Here is a 13358-nt window from a genome sequence, read left to right as displayed (position 1 = left end):
AACTTATACAAATGACTATAGAATGATAAGTTTTCTCATTTCTCAATAAATGTAAACAATCACTCCAGATGAAAATAGTAGTCTATAAATGTATCAAGCATCATTTATATATTGTTTTTCCTGAGAGGATTTATGGCATGATAAAGTTAAAAATATATAAATATATAATAAAATTGAAAAATAGGCAGCTGATTTATTATTTTAAAAAGGGATCATCAAAGTGAGTCAGTCCTTAAGGATATGATAATCATACCAAGACCACAGTAGAAACTATTTCAGATTTCAAAACATTGTTCCTCCTTGGTTTATATTAAAATAGTAATGATTTAAACACAACAAAATTTTAAGTCCTCTAACCCTGATTATAGTGCCATGAAATACTATCAGATACTGCTAATTATTTTAATGATATCAAAATTAGAAGATTATTTCCCAAGATATACAATGTTCTAAATAAGTTTCACATATTACTTCCTAGATACATTTCTTATAATTAGAAAGTAAAATGTGATTTGTCATTTTGGCTATCTGATACACTACTTTAAATACATCAGTATTCTAAGAAAACATTTAGTTTCATTTCTATATCTATTGAAAGGCTTTCTGCCTTTCTACTAATACTAGTTTCTATTATGAACTTGTTATGACTCATATGCATATATGGCCACTTCCTTATTATATAAAAATTTGTGATACAATAATTATACTATGTTACAGTTTAGATCTAGAATGTTCCCTCAAAGCCTCATGTGTTCAAAGATGGAACTTTTGGAAGGTGACTGATCACTTGGAAGGTGACTGATCATGGGGGCTCTATACTTACCAGTGGACTGATCCACTGAAGAATCCGTAACTTCATGTGCTGTTAGGAAGTTGGGTATACTCTGGAGAAGCAGGTCTCTGAGGTGTGACCTGTAAGAGTATATCTCTCCTCTTGCCTTCCTTCCTCTCTACTTCCTAATGACCATGATGTGAGCAGCTTTCCTCCACTATGCCCCTCTTCTATGATCTTTGTGCCTTGAAGCCTGACTGTAACCATAAGCCAAAATAAACTTCTCCTCCTTTAAGTTGTAAGCGTTGGTTATTGTGTACAGTGACAGGAAAATGACTAAGGCACAGTATGTGAGAATTCATTGATTATTGGTGTGTAAGTTAGGAAACTAGAATTTTTAGTTTCTGTAAATATATTAAAATATTCTAATTCAAAAAATTCTAATTAAGTGAACTGAAGACAGGTCACTCAAGACCTGCTTTGCAACTATCCTAAGGTAAACTGCCCCATTATAATATCCCTTCTAAGATAACAGCAAAGAAGTCATGTTTTGGATTGTAAGAACTCCATTTGTTATTTCTGACTGGATCAGTGCTGGAGACCAAATCCTGGGGCAGCCCAGAAACAAATAAAATGGCCCAACATCAATAGATGAACCTTTAGGAATTAAAATTGAGAAAATATCTCAAGGCTAAAGTATTAGTTGGTAGATACCAAAGGAAGAATAAAGTACAAAAAGAACTCATGAATTAGTAATATCATACTCATCAGATAAGCCCACGTTATGAGTCATAGCTATAATTATTTGTAAATAGCCATTAAAAAGTAGAATACGTGAACTGGTCATGGGAGGCACATTAAGGAGATACATAGCTTATTCACATTTACAGATAGGCACTACAGAGAAAAATTCTTGATGACTTTTTTCTGCTGAAGCCACGAGCCTTGGATCTTCCAGTTTGGTTTATCAGTGGGAAAGTTCTTGGTTTTGGATTTTTCATGGACTATCAGTCTCCACTACTGCTCTGTGTTCATCTCTGTAATAATCTCTCCAATTATTGAGGTAACATGAATAATTGTTATTATAACCAAAAGAGGCTAATTAAAACTTCAGGCTTGCTTAAAATTTGTAGTATATCCTAACCAAACCACATATGCAACCCTGACATATAACATTTGGGATTTTCAAATTCTTTACCTATTACTAATTTGCTAATGAATAAAATATTGCCAACAATTCATACAAAAGAAGACTTAATAACCAGAGTGACTGTAGTGTTCTGGTACAATCTCTCATTTAGTGCAACATTTTGTTTTACAACCCTTCTGCCAAGAATGGAAAATCAATTTTATCTTGCACACAAATTCCAAGTGAGTTACTAGGCTGGGGATGTAGCTCAGTGGTACAGCACTACCATACATGCTCAAGGCCTGGAGTTTGATTCCCAGAACCACAGAAAATAAAAGAATGTGATAAATAAGTTACTGAAAAAGATCCCAAGATCACATCCAGTCTCAATAGGAAAAAAATACAGAAATTATCATAGTCAACTATGGATTTGGGAAGAAGGACTTTCAGTCAGTAGCAGAGCTGAAAATCAAGCTCGAGAATTTCTGGTCTTCCGTGCAGTGCTTAGAAACAAGAATTCTGGTCATTTTTAGTACCTGTCTGATTTGATAATAGGATATACACAACTAATAGTCAATGGATTTTATATTCATTTTTAAAGGTATTTAAAAAAATTGATTTTATTGGTACACTTTTGACATAATGATCACATTTATCATGGGGAATTTGCATCTTTACATAATGTATCTTAATTCTTTTTTCCCCCATTCCCTACCTTTCCCTTCAATCCTTCCTTCTCCTTTTTCAATACTGTTTCTATTATTTTCCTTCCATTCTATTTTATTTTTATCCCTATTTCCTGCCTTCTCTTCCCCCTCCCCTCTCCTTTGTTCCCCTCCCTATTTGAACATTTTCTTCCTACTTCCTAATATCTATCATTCATTTTGGTCCTTATTTAAACTTTGAGTTTCTCACAGAAGAGAAACAATGTGATATTTAAACTTGCGTGTCTAATTTATTTCACTCAAAATTATGTTCTCAAGGTGCATCCATTTACCTAAAAATATCTCAAGTGTATATCATTCTTTATGGCATTGTAGTACTCTATTGTACTTTTAAAAAACCACTTTTTTTTTTTTTGGTCCATTCATTCGTTGATGGGCATCTTGGCTGTTTCCAAGATTTAGCTATTACAAATTGTGCTGCTGTGAAACATGGGTGTGCATATACTGCTGTGGCATGGTGCTTTTAACTGTTTGGGGAAGATACCTAGAAGAGGAATAGCTCAGTCAAATGGAACCTCTAGTTTTAATTTTTTGAGAAATCTCCATATTGATGTGCATATTAGTTGTACCAATATACACTCCCACCAGGAGTGGAGAAGGGTTCCTTTTCCCCCACAGCCATGCCAGCATTTGTTTTTTAAAAATTAATTTTACAGACATAGGGATAAAGGGAGAAGGAGAAAGGAAAGAAGGGAAAGGAAAAGCTATGAGAAAAGAAAAATAATGGAAATGATGTCTATGTAAATAGAGAAGGGTGGAGGGGGTGAAGGGTGCAGAGGTAATGGGGAAAAAATAAGAACCAAGATACATCATGTACAGATACAAACACCCAATGATAAATGTAAATGAATTGTATACCTAAAATGTACCAATAAAAGAACTTAAGAAAAAAAATTAATTTTATTGGTACATATTTGATATACATAATGATCACTTTCATCATACGGAGTTTGTACCTGTACATAATATATCTTGATTTTCCCCCATTCCTTTCCCCTCCCTTCAACCCTTCTTTCCCTTACTTACAAAAGCTTTGTTTCCATTTTTTTAAATTCTTTTTTTCCTGTTCCCTTCATTCCGTTCTCCACCCCCTGCCCCTTGTTCCCCTTTCCATTTGAACATTTTCTTCCTGCTTATAAGTAGCTATCATCCATTTTGGTACTTATTTACACTTTCGGTTTTGCCAGAATTTGTTATTGATTTCTTGACGATACCCATTCTTTCTGAAGTGAGATTTCGAATCTCAGTGCTGTTTTAATTTGTATTTCCCAAATGACCAGTGATGTTCAGTATTTTTTCATATATTCATTTGCTATTTCTACTTCTTCATCTGAGAAGTGTCTATTCATTTCATTCTTTTTTTGGGGGGGGCGGGGGTACCAGGGATAGAACTTGGGTCCTTGCACTCACGCAGCAGGCGGCAAAACCACTGAGCTAAATCCCCAGCCCTATCTATTCATTTCAGATGACCAGTTTTGGACTGGGTTTTTAAATTTGGGGGTCTGATTTCTTGAGTTCTTTATATATTCTAAATATTAGTCCTTTGTCTGAGGAATAGCTAGTAAAATTTGTTTCCCATTCTGTGGGTTGTCTTTGCTCTGTTGGCAGTTTCTTTTGCTGTGCAAAAGTTTTTTGATATGATGTGATCCCAGTTGTTGAGTCTTTGTAATATTTCCTGTGTGATTGGGGTTTTGTTCATAGTCTTTTGCCTATAACTATGTCTTCAAGAGTTTTACCGATTCTATCTTCCAGCAGATTGTTTTAATATTTAGATCTTTGATCCATTTCAATTTTAGTTTAGTGCGTGATGAGAGATATGGTACAGGTTTAGTCTTTGGCATGTGGAAAATCAATTTTCCCAGCACCGTTTATTAAAGAAGCTACCTTTCTTCCAGTTATGGTGTTTGGCCCCTTTGTCAAAGATACCTGAGTGTGTCTGAAACTGTTTCATCTTCTATTCTGTTCCATTGATCCTCAGGTCTCTCTTTTTTTTTTTTTGTCAGTACCATACTGTTTTGATCACAGTAGCTTTGTAGTATACAAAGTCTGGGATTGTGATGCTCCCTGCTTTGCCTTTCCATGTTCAAATGGATAGGGGAAGGGGGAGTGAGGGATGGGGAATGGAGAAGGGAATTGCTTTTGCTATTCTTGGTCTCTTCTGTTTCCAAATGAATTTTAGGATTATATTCCCTAGTTCTGTGAGGTATGCTATTGATATTTTTATCAGGATTGCATTGTATCTGTATAAGTTTTGGAATTATGTTCATTTTCACTATATTGGTTCTGTCTATCCAAAAACAAGGGATATATTTTTATTTTCTTATATTCTCTTCTGTCTCCTTTTTCAGAGTACTGTACTTTTCAATTTAAAGGTCTTTTACTTCCTATGTTAGACTGATTCCTAAATATTTCATTTTTCTTGATGCTATTGTGAAAGGTGTTATTTCCCTAATTTCTCTCTCAATAAGTTCGTTATTGGTGTACAGGAAGGCTATTGATTTTTGAATGCTGACTTTGTATCCAGCTATGCAACTGAATTTGGTTATTAAATCTAGAAGTCTTTTGGTGGAGCTTTTTGGGTCTTCTATGTAGAATATCATGTCATCTGCAAATAATGATAATTTAACTTCTTCCTTTCCTATCCTTATTCCTTTTCTCTTTTCTAATTGCTCTGGCTAATGTTTCCAGAACTATATTGGACAGAATGCCGATAGTGGGCATCCTTGCCTTGTCCCTGATTTAGAGTGAAAGCTTTCAGTTTTTGACCATTTAGTATAATGTTGGCTATTGGTTTGTCATAGATTGCTTTTATCAGATTGAGATAAAGAGCATCTACTACAATTTTCTGTAGGGTTTTTTTTAAAAAAATCATGAATGGGTGTTGGACTTTGTGAAATGTTTTTTCTGTGTCTATTGAGATGTTTTTGTTCTTGGATCTGCTAATGTGGTATATTATACTTAGTCTATGTTGAACTATCCTTACATCCCTGGGATGAATGCTACTTGGTTATATGTATAATCTTCTTGATGATTTGGTGGCTTCTATTTGCCAGTATCTTATTGAGGATTTTTGCAACTATATTCATTAAGGAGATTGGGATGTAGTTTGTAGGGGACAGGGGAAGGGGACGTTACCAGAACCTCTGCAGTTAGTCCTGGTCTCCTGCGAGCCACGGCAGCACACGGCGAATTACAGGAAAGGTAGAAAAATGAGACTGAGAAGAAGCTGAGCTTTGGGTCTGATCAGTGCTGCTCTGGGCGGCAAAGACAAAGCCCCCAGCTTACCACACCTTTTATTCAGTACATCGGGAGAAACAAATGTAACAAATGACTTGCAGAGAGTTCAATAGTTCACATTGGGATAAACAAGGTTTAACAGAAGGCTTGCAGAGAGTTCAGTACATCTCCGGCAAACAAGATGTTAATCAGTCCAAGAACAATGAGGAACTGAGCAGATGTTTGTTCTCCCAGGATGTTTCTTGTCCTGGAGAATCACAGCATCACTGGATCACTGAAGTCTCAGTTGTGACCGGAGGCCAAACTGGAGTTATTCTGTAGCTGGGCTGTAGGCAAGAGAACTAGGCTAACCAAATGATTTATCCCTAGAATTATGTAGTATTGCTCCCAACAGTAGTTCCCTTTTTTGGTTGGATCCTTGTCTGGTTTTGGTATCAGGGTAACACTTGCTTCCAAGGATGAGTCGGGAATATTGCTTCCCCTTCAATTTCATTAAAGATTTTAAGAAGTAGTGGCATTAAATCTTCTCTAAAAGTCTTATAGAATTCAGCAGTGAATTCATCAGGACCTGGACTTTTCTTCGTTGGTAGTTTTTAAATTACTTTTTCAATTTTATTGACTTGATACTGGGTCATTTAGAATTTTTTATCTTGATTCAGTTTTGGTAATTCATATGTATCTAGGAATCTGTGCACTTCTTCTGAGTTTTCTATCTCATTAGAGTACAAGTTCTCAAAGTAGGTATTGATGATCTTCTGGATTTGTGTGATCTGTTGTGATTTTGCCATTTTCATTCCTAATTGCATGAATTTGAGTCTTTCCTTTTTTGTTGGTTGGCTAAGGTTGTCTATTTTATTAAATCTTTGAAAGAACCAACTCTTTGATCACTGATTCTCTGTATTGTTTTCTAAGTCTCAATTGTATTAATTTCTGCTCTGATTTTTATAATTTCCTACCTCATACATGCTTTGGGTTTAACTTGCTCTTCTTTTACTAGGAGCTTGAGGTTCAACATTAGGTTATTTGAGCTTACTCTGTTTTTCTGATATGGGAATTCACTGCCATAAATTTCCCTCATAGGACTGCTTTCATTGCATCCCATTAGTTCCATTATGCCATACTGGCATTATCATTTAATTGTAGAAACTGTCTAATTTCTTCTTTAATTTCCTCTGTGACCCATTGGTTGTTCAGGAGGCTGTTAATTTCCTTATGTTTATGTAGTTTTTGTAGGTTTTTTGCCATTTTCAATTTTATTGTACTATGATCTGATAATATGTATGGGATAATTTCATTTCCTTTGGATTTACTTAAGCATGTTCTATGAGCTAGTGTGTGGTCTATTTTTGAGAAAGTCTCATGTGCAGCTGAGAAGAATGTGTATTCTCTTTTGTGGGTGGAACACTGTAGTAGATATCTACTAAGACCATTTGTTCAAAGATGTGGTTCAGTTCTGATATTTGTTGATGTTTTTGCCTAGTTGATCTATTTGTGACAATGGAATACTAAGGTCCCCCATTACAATTGTATTAGTGCTTATCTGATTTTTCATATGCATTGTTTTTTATAGCAGGGCATACTGGTATTTAGTGCATATACATGAGATTGTTATCTCTTTCTCTTAGATTGTTCCTTTAACAAGTATGTAGTGACTTTGTTACTTTTGTTACTTTGTCTGCAAATAAAATAGCTACCCTTGCTTTTTTCTAGGTTTCTGTTGCATGGAACATTGTTTTCCATCCTTTGAATTTTAGACTATAAATTTACTTTTAAGTGTTTTCTGTATGGAGCATGTGGTTGGATCTTGTTTCTTGATCCATTTTGCCAATCAGTTTTTGATTGGTGAATTGAGATCATTTACATTGGCAATTTTAATGGATATGTATTGATTTATCCTTGTCATATTATTTTCCTCTTGTTGGTTCCCTTTCTTTCCCCTGTTTAATTGCTTGCCTTGCCTGGTAGATTTATTCTATTGGGATTTATGAAATCGTTGTCTTGTCTTTTTTTAGAATGTCCTTCAGGACTTTTTGGAGTGGTCCTGTGGTCATGAATTTCCTCAGGTGTTCTTTATCACGAAAGCATCTTATGTCTATCAATTTTGAAAGATAGTTTTGTGGGGTATATCAATCTAGATTGGAGGTTGTTTTCTTTGAGGGCTTGAGATACTTCACTCCAAGCTCTCCTTAAGGGTTTGTGTTGAGAAGTCTGCTGTAATTCTGATGGGCATCCCTTTATAGGTGATTTCTTTTGTTTAACAGCTTTTAATATTCTTAAATTTGTGAAATCTTGCATATTACATGCTTTGGTGTAGGTTTTTTTCTGATCATGACTAATTGGTGTTCTATATGCTTCACTCTTTGTATGCTAAATTCTTTTCCCATGCTTGGGAAGTTTTCTGCTATTACTTCTGTGAACATGTTTTTATGTACTTTGTGCTATTTTCTGATTTTTTTCATTCATTCTAATGCTTATTCTTCTTTGCATCATCTAGTAGTTATTGGATTTTTTGTGGTCCCCTGCTATTTTCAAGAAGTCTTTCCTTTGATGATTGCTAACTGCAAACCTGTCTTGTAGATCTGACATTCTATCTTCACATTGGTTGATTCTGCTATGTATACTTTCAATAGAATTTTTAATCTCCTGGATATGTTTGAATGTTTTATGGAATCCAGCTCTTTCCTATGTTGGGCATTCATGGTTTCCATCACTTTCCTAAGCTCCTCTATTTAAAAAAAAAATCTGCATCTACTCTAGATTCACTAACCATGTCCCTTCACTATGATCATCTCTTTAGTTATCTGTGTAATTATTCCTGATTTTTCTCTAGAGATCTATTCATCTGCTTTGTTGCTTCTGCTGTTACTTTAGAAAGTTCACTTGGGCAGTTTTTGATTTCTTCCACCTCAATGCCACCTGGATTTGTCCTGGGCAAGCTGGAGGTCTGGGGTTGCATCTTGCTTGAATGTCTTCTCATTTGCTATCTTTAAATTTTTTTTTTTTTTCTGTGCTGATTCTTGTAAATTGCTTCTGGTAGGTAGCTTTAGTTTCAAGACCTCTTTAGGAAATGACCACTTTTCAGAAACATCTTGTAGGCATAGTTGGCTTTTGAATCTGTCCCAATATCCTGTCTCTTCAATTTATTAGGGAAGAGAAGTTGCTCTGTTTTGGCCTTGCACCCAGTTGACTGGTACTGGACTGTGAATTGTTTGTGACTCCAGACAATCTTGGTACTGACATACAGGAAGAACAACTGATTATTACAACTATGTTACCTTGGCTAAAGTAGTACAATCAGTAATAAAAATAGCATCAAGAGCAGTGTAGAGAATGACAACTGCAGTAACTATTAATTTGCCACCTTCAACCATAGGCTCAAGACTTATAGTTTTATAACAAAATCTAAAACAAATCAGAAAATTATATACAGCAAATGTCCACTCAGTAGAGTGATTTTTACCCTCCAGGGAGAAAATTTAAAACCGCTAAGAGGAAAAAGAAATAAAAGATTAGAAGCAAGGCTGTAGGACAAAAGAAGATCATTCAAACTTTGAGAAGCTAGTGAAGAAGACGAGAGTGAAAGAAAGGAGGTAAAAACCAAAACAAGAACAAAAAAGTTAAAAACAATGTTCACTCATGAAAAAACAGCAACAATCAACCAAGAGTAAAAAAAAAAAAGAAAAAGAAAACCAAATCAAAGGAAAAAAAGATTTCTCAGTGATTTCAAGATTGTGGTTATCTTCTGGGGTCTACAGTTTTGTGGTACTGTCTAATTTAGGGCATGTATCTGTTGTCACTGGTAGACAAAGGAGGCAGAGCCCAGGTCCATTCTGGATGATTCCAGCAAGCCTGCAGTAAGATTAGGGTGGGGTGCCGATTCTGGTGCTTTTAACTCCATAGTTCAGGCTGATCCTGGCCTCTTATTATGGGGTTCGGGCCCGAGTTGTTCAGCCTACAACACTCTAGGTGTCACTTGCTGGCCTGACCTTAGCTCCCTGACCCTGAATGTCATCCCTCAGTCACTGTGGGATTTTAACACTGGGAACCCAGAGACAAAACCAACCTGTGGTTGCTCTGAGTCTTGGGTTCAGTTAGCTCCTCCTTTAAATGGCATCTGGCCAAGAACCTTCTCCAGGGAACATGACAGTCCCTTGTACTGGAGTTACTCATCAGTTGTTGTAGTACAGAGCATCCAGTGTTCCATTACACTGGTTCATTTCTACTGGCAGGCCTCTGGAGTCACTCACCCTCACTGTGTCCCTATAGATTTGATCGTCATCTCTTAGGCCTCGAGCCTGGGAGTCAGAGAGAAAGCAGCTTGCCCCCTCCTTTTTCTGTTTTGTAGTCTGTCTTTTCACTTTCTCTATGAGCTTCAATTTTCCCTTCAGATTCTTCTTGCATCCCATGTATACACCTCTTTTCTTCCCCAAGTTATTATTTTCCAATATCTTGAGTCCAAATCTTGGAGAGGTTTTGTTGCTGTTTATCGCTCTACCATCTTCCCAGAAGTACTCAATGAATTTTAGAAATCCCAAATTTAGAAATTACAAATAGAAACCTCTACTATAAACATATCAATATAGCAGAATCTTACACAAAATAATTAAATGAATTGAGAGCCAGAAATGTAGATAATTTTATGCAACCTATAGGACCATTTATAGGTATGTGTTAAGAAATGTCAAGAAAGTGACTTGGATTTATTAAGATTCTCTGCATCTATAAAATTCTTTGATTACTTGAGTCCTTAAAGAATGCAAAAAGTGATAGGGATAGTTTTATGCTGGAGAAAGAGAAATCACAATACCACCAACCTCATGCCAGATGATGGGAATACTTCTTGACATAATTTGACTTTTATTATTTTTCTATTAGTACATTTTTGCAGGACATAATAGTTACAATTTATCTTGAGGAGTTGGTACATGTACATAATACATCTTAATTTGAGATAATTTCTGATTCTTATATCATCAAGGGATGAGATGTACTTCATGAGGATAAACTCAGGTTACATCTATATTCTAAGTGTTTACTCTATTTAATGGTTAACCTATAAATAAAGTTCTAATCCATTTTAAAGGGTTACATGTTTAGGTAAATAAATCAAATGCCTGAGGGTAGTCCTTTTACTTAAAGGACTGAAATCTATTTCCCATATACGTCCTAGTATAAGTAAAACAGTTAACTTACCTTGTTCTAAGATTTTCTCAAGATATGTAAGGGCATTTTAGATTAAGTGGGGTCTCACAGAGAGTAACAGAATGACACACAATTAGAATCTACGTTAGAAAAGGAATTATAGACTCCTTTTCATATATTCATTCAAGGCCTTTACAGAAAGTATAGTTTTCATAATCATAAAATAGTAACAGGACATTTTTAGCAAACTTCACCCAACTATAAAAATTTAAGCCTTTAAAGTAATAGAGGTATACACTTACACAGCCTAAAACATGAGTTAAGATGCACATTTCAATGATGCTTCTCTTCCTAAACAGTATTTGAATTTCTAGTTACAGAGCATCTAGCTGGTATTTCAAGTTTATATGCCAAAACCAGATATTAAGACTGAAAATAACTCTGCTTCAAATACATCTAAAGTTGAATACAGAAAAGAAAACATTGTTTCATTCTTTCTGACTGTATTAGCCAACACAGAGTTAATACACAATGAACACATAAGCATGGATTCAGAAGCGGAAGTAGAACAAACCATTTTTTTTGGTCTTTCTCACTTCTCCATACCTTTTGGGAAGCCTTTCAAAAGCAACAAGAGAATATAGTTTGTATAATTTTGGAACCAAATTATAACTACTGAACTGTTAGCTTTCTGTAACCATTAACAAAATACCTGAAAAAAATCACCTTATAAGGAGGAAAGATTCATTCTAGCTGTTTCAGAAGTTTCAGTCCTTGGCCCTGTCACTTTGGGCCTGTGGTGGCACAGTATAGCAGAGCACATGGCACAGGAGACGCTCACCTCATGTTGGGTGGGAAGCGAAAAAGTAAAAGGGGCTGGGGTTCCAATATCCCCCTCAAGGATATGCTCCTGATAACTTAATTTCCATGAGGTCTTATGCCCTAAATGTTTCATCTCCTCAAAACATCACAGGCTGGCAACCAAGTGTTTGTCACATGGTCTTTCAGGAGACATTTAAGATCCAAACTATAACAGGATAATAAAAGAAAAAAATGTAAATTTAAAAAATAACAGATATTTAATGATACCTGATTCACTGGAAACAGGTCATAATATCCATAGACATTAAGCCCAAAACTAAATGAAGTCTTATGACCCACCTTATTACTAGGTATCTTAAATGCTTTTGCTTTTTTTTTGAGACACAGTCACTATGTATCCAAAACCAAGCTTGAACTCCCAGTGATCCACCTCAGTCTCCTAAGTGCTGGGATTATAGGCGTGTACCACCATGCCTGGCTTTTTTAAAAAAATAACTGGATTTCCTTATAGTTCCATATTCAATTACTCCAGCATTTGTACTGTCCAATGTAAAGGAACACATTACTATGTTTAAGAGGATAATCGGGAGTTCTAAGTTCTCTAGTCTTTTCTGTGCCACAAACTAACTATACAGCTAGCTACAAGCAAGTCACTCATTATCTCCAAACCTCAATTTTCTTAAGCTTCTATAAAAACCAAATATAAGTTCATTCTTTGAGAAAGGAGTCACGATTGTGCAGTGTCCCCTTAAAGAGATCTGGCTCTTATAATACAAAGTAAGGCATGTGAATCTTAAGAAGTATTGCACTTACTCAAACACTGGATTTAGACCTAATGAACTAAACTTAGGGTACTAAAAAGGTGGAGGTAAAGTTAAATCGACAATGCTCTGGTGAAAAAACAAAATGAAATTTCTTGGTTATGTTGTCATTCGTTGCTATAAGGATTCTCTTGCTGACAAACTGTTTTTACAATAGGGTCTGTCTTTAATCATGTAAAATGTGAATTTCTATGTTTGCATAGTCGGTAAGACCTTTGAAATATTTTAGATCATTGTGGAAGGTTGTTTAGTAGATAGCAATAGGTCATGAGAAATATTTAATTACTTCAGATACAACTGAACTTAAAAGTGAAGTCAGTGTATTTTTTTCTTTCCCAACCCAAATAAAATCCTTTATTAAATACATATTACAAAAACTAATATCTGCTGTTTACAGCAATCCACTTGGTGATTTCCTAATACAGTAGTTTAAAAACTTACAATGAAACTTTTTCAGATTCAAAAATAATAAAACAATATTAGGCTTTGCTTATTCCTCAACATTCTTCCTCATAAGAGGCATGTTACTATACTTGAAATACCGTCCAGAACTAATATTGCAGTTTAGTTTCAAGGTACAGTCCATACTATTGAAAAATGGAACATTGTTTGAGTAAAGGTAAATGTGTTTAAACTTGCAAATCTTTAAAGTATGAATAAGATTTTAGCTAATAGAAAACCAAAGAAGAAATAATTCCAAATACTGGGGA

This window comes from Heterocephalus glaber, unplaced genomic scaffold, assembly GCF_053883595.1.
Source record: "Heterocephalus glaber isolate CG9 unplaced genomic scaffold, H.glaber_assembly_v1.0 deba00001442, whole genome shotgun sequence".
In the NCBI taxonomy this organism is placed as follows: Eukaryota; Metazoa; Chordata; class Mammalia; order Rodentia; family Bathyergidae; genus Heterocephalus; species Heterocephalus glaber.
This window is presented reverse-complemented; position numbering follows the sequence as displayed.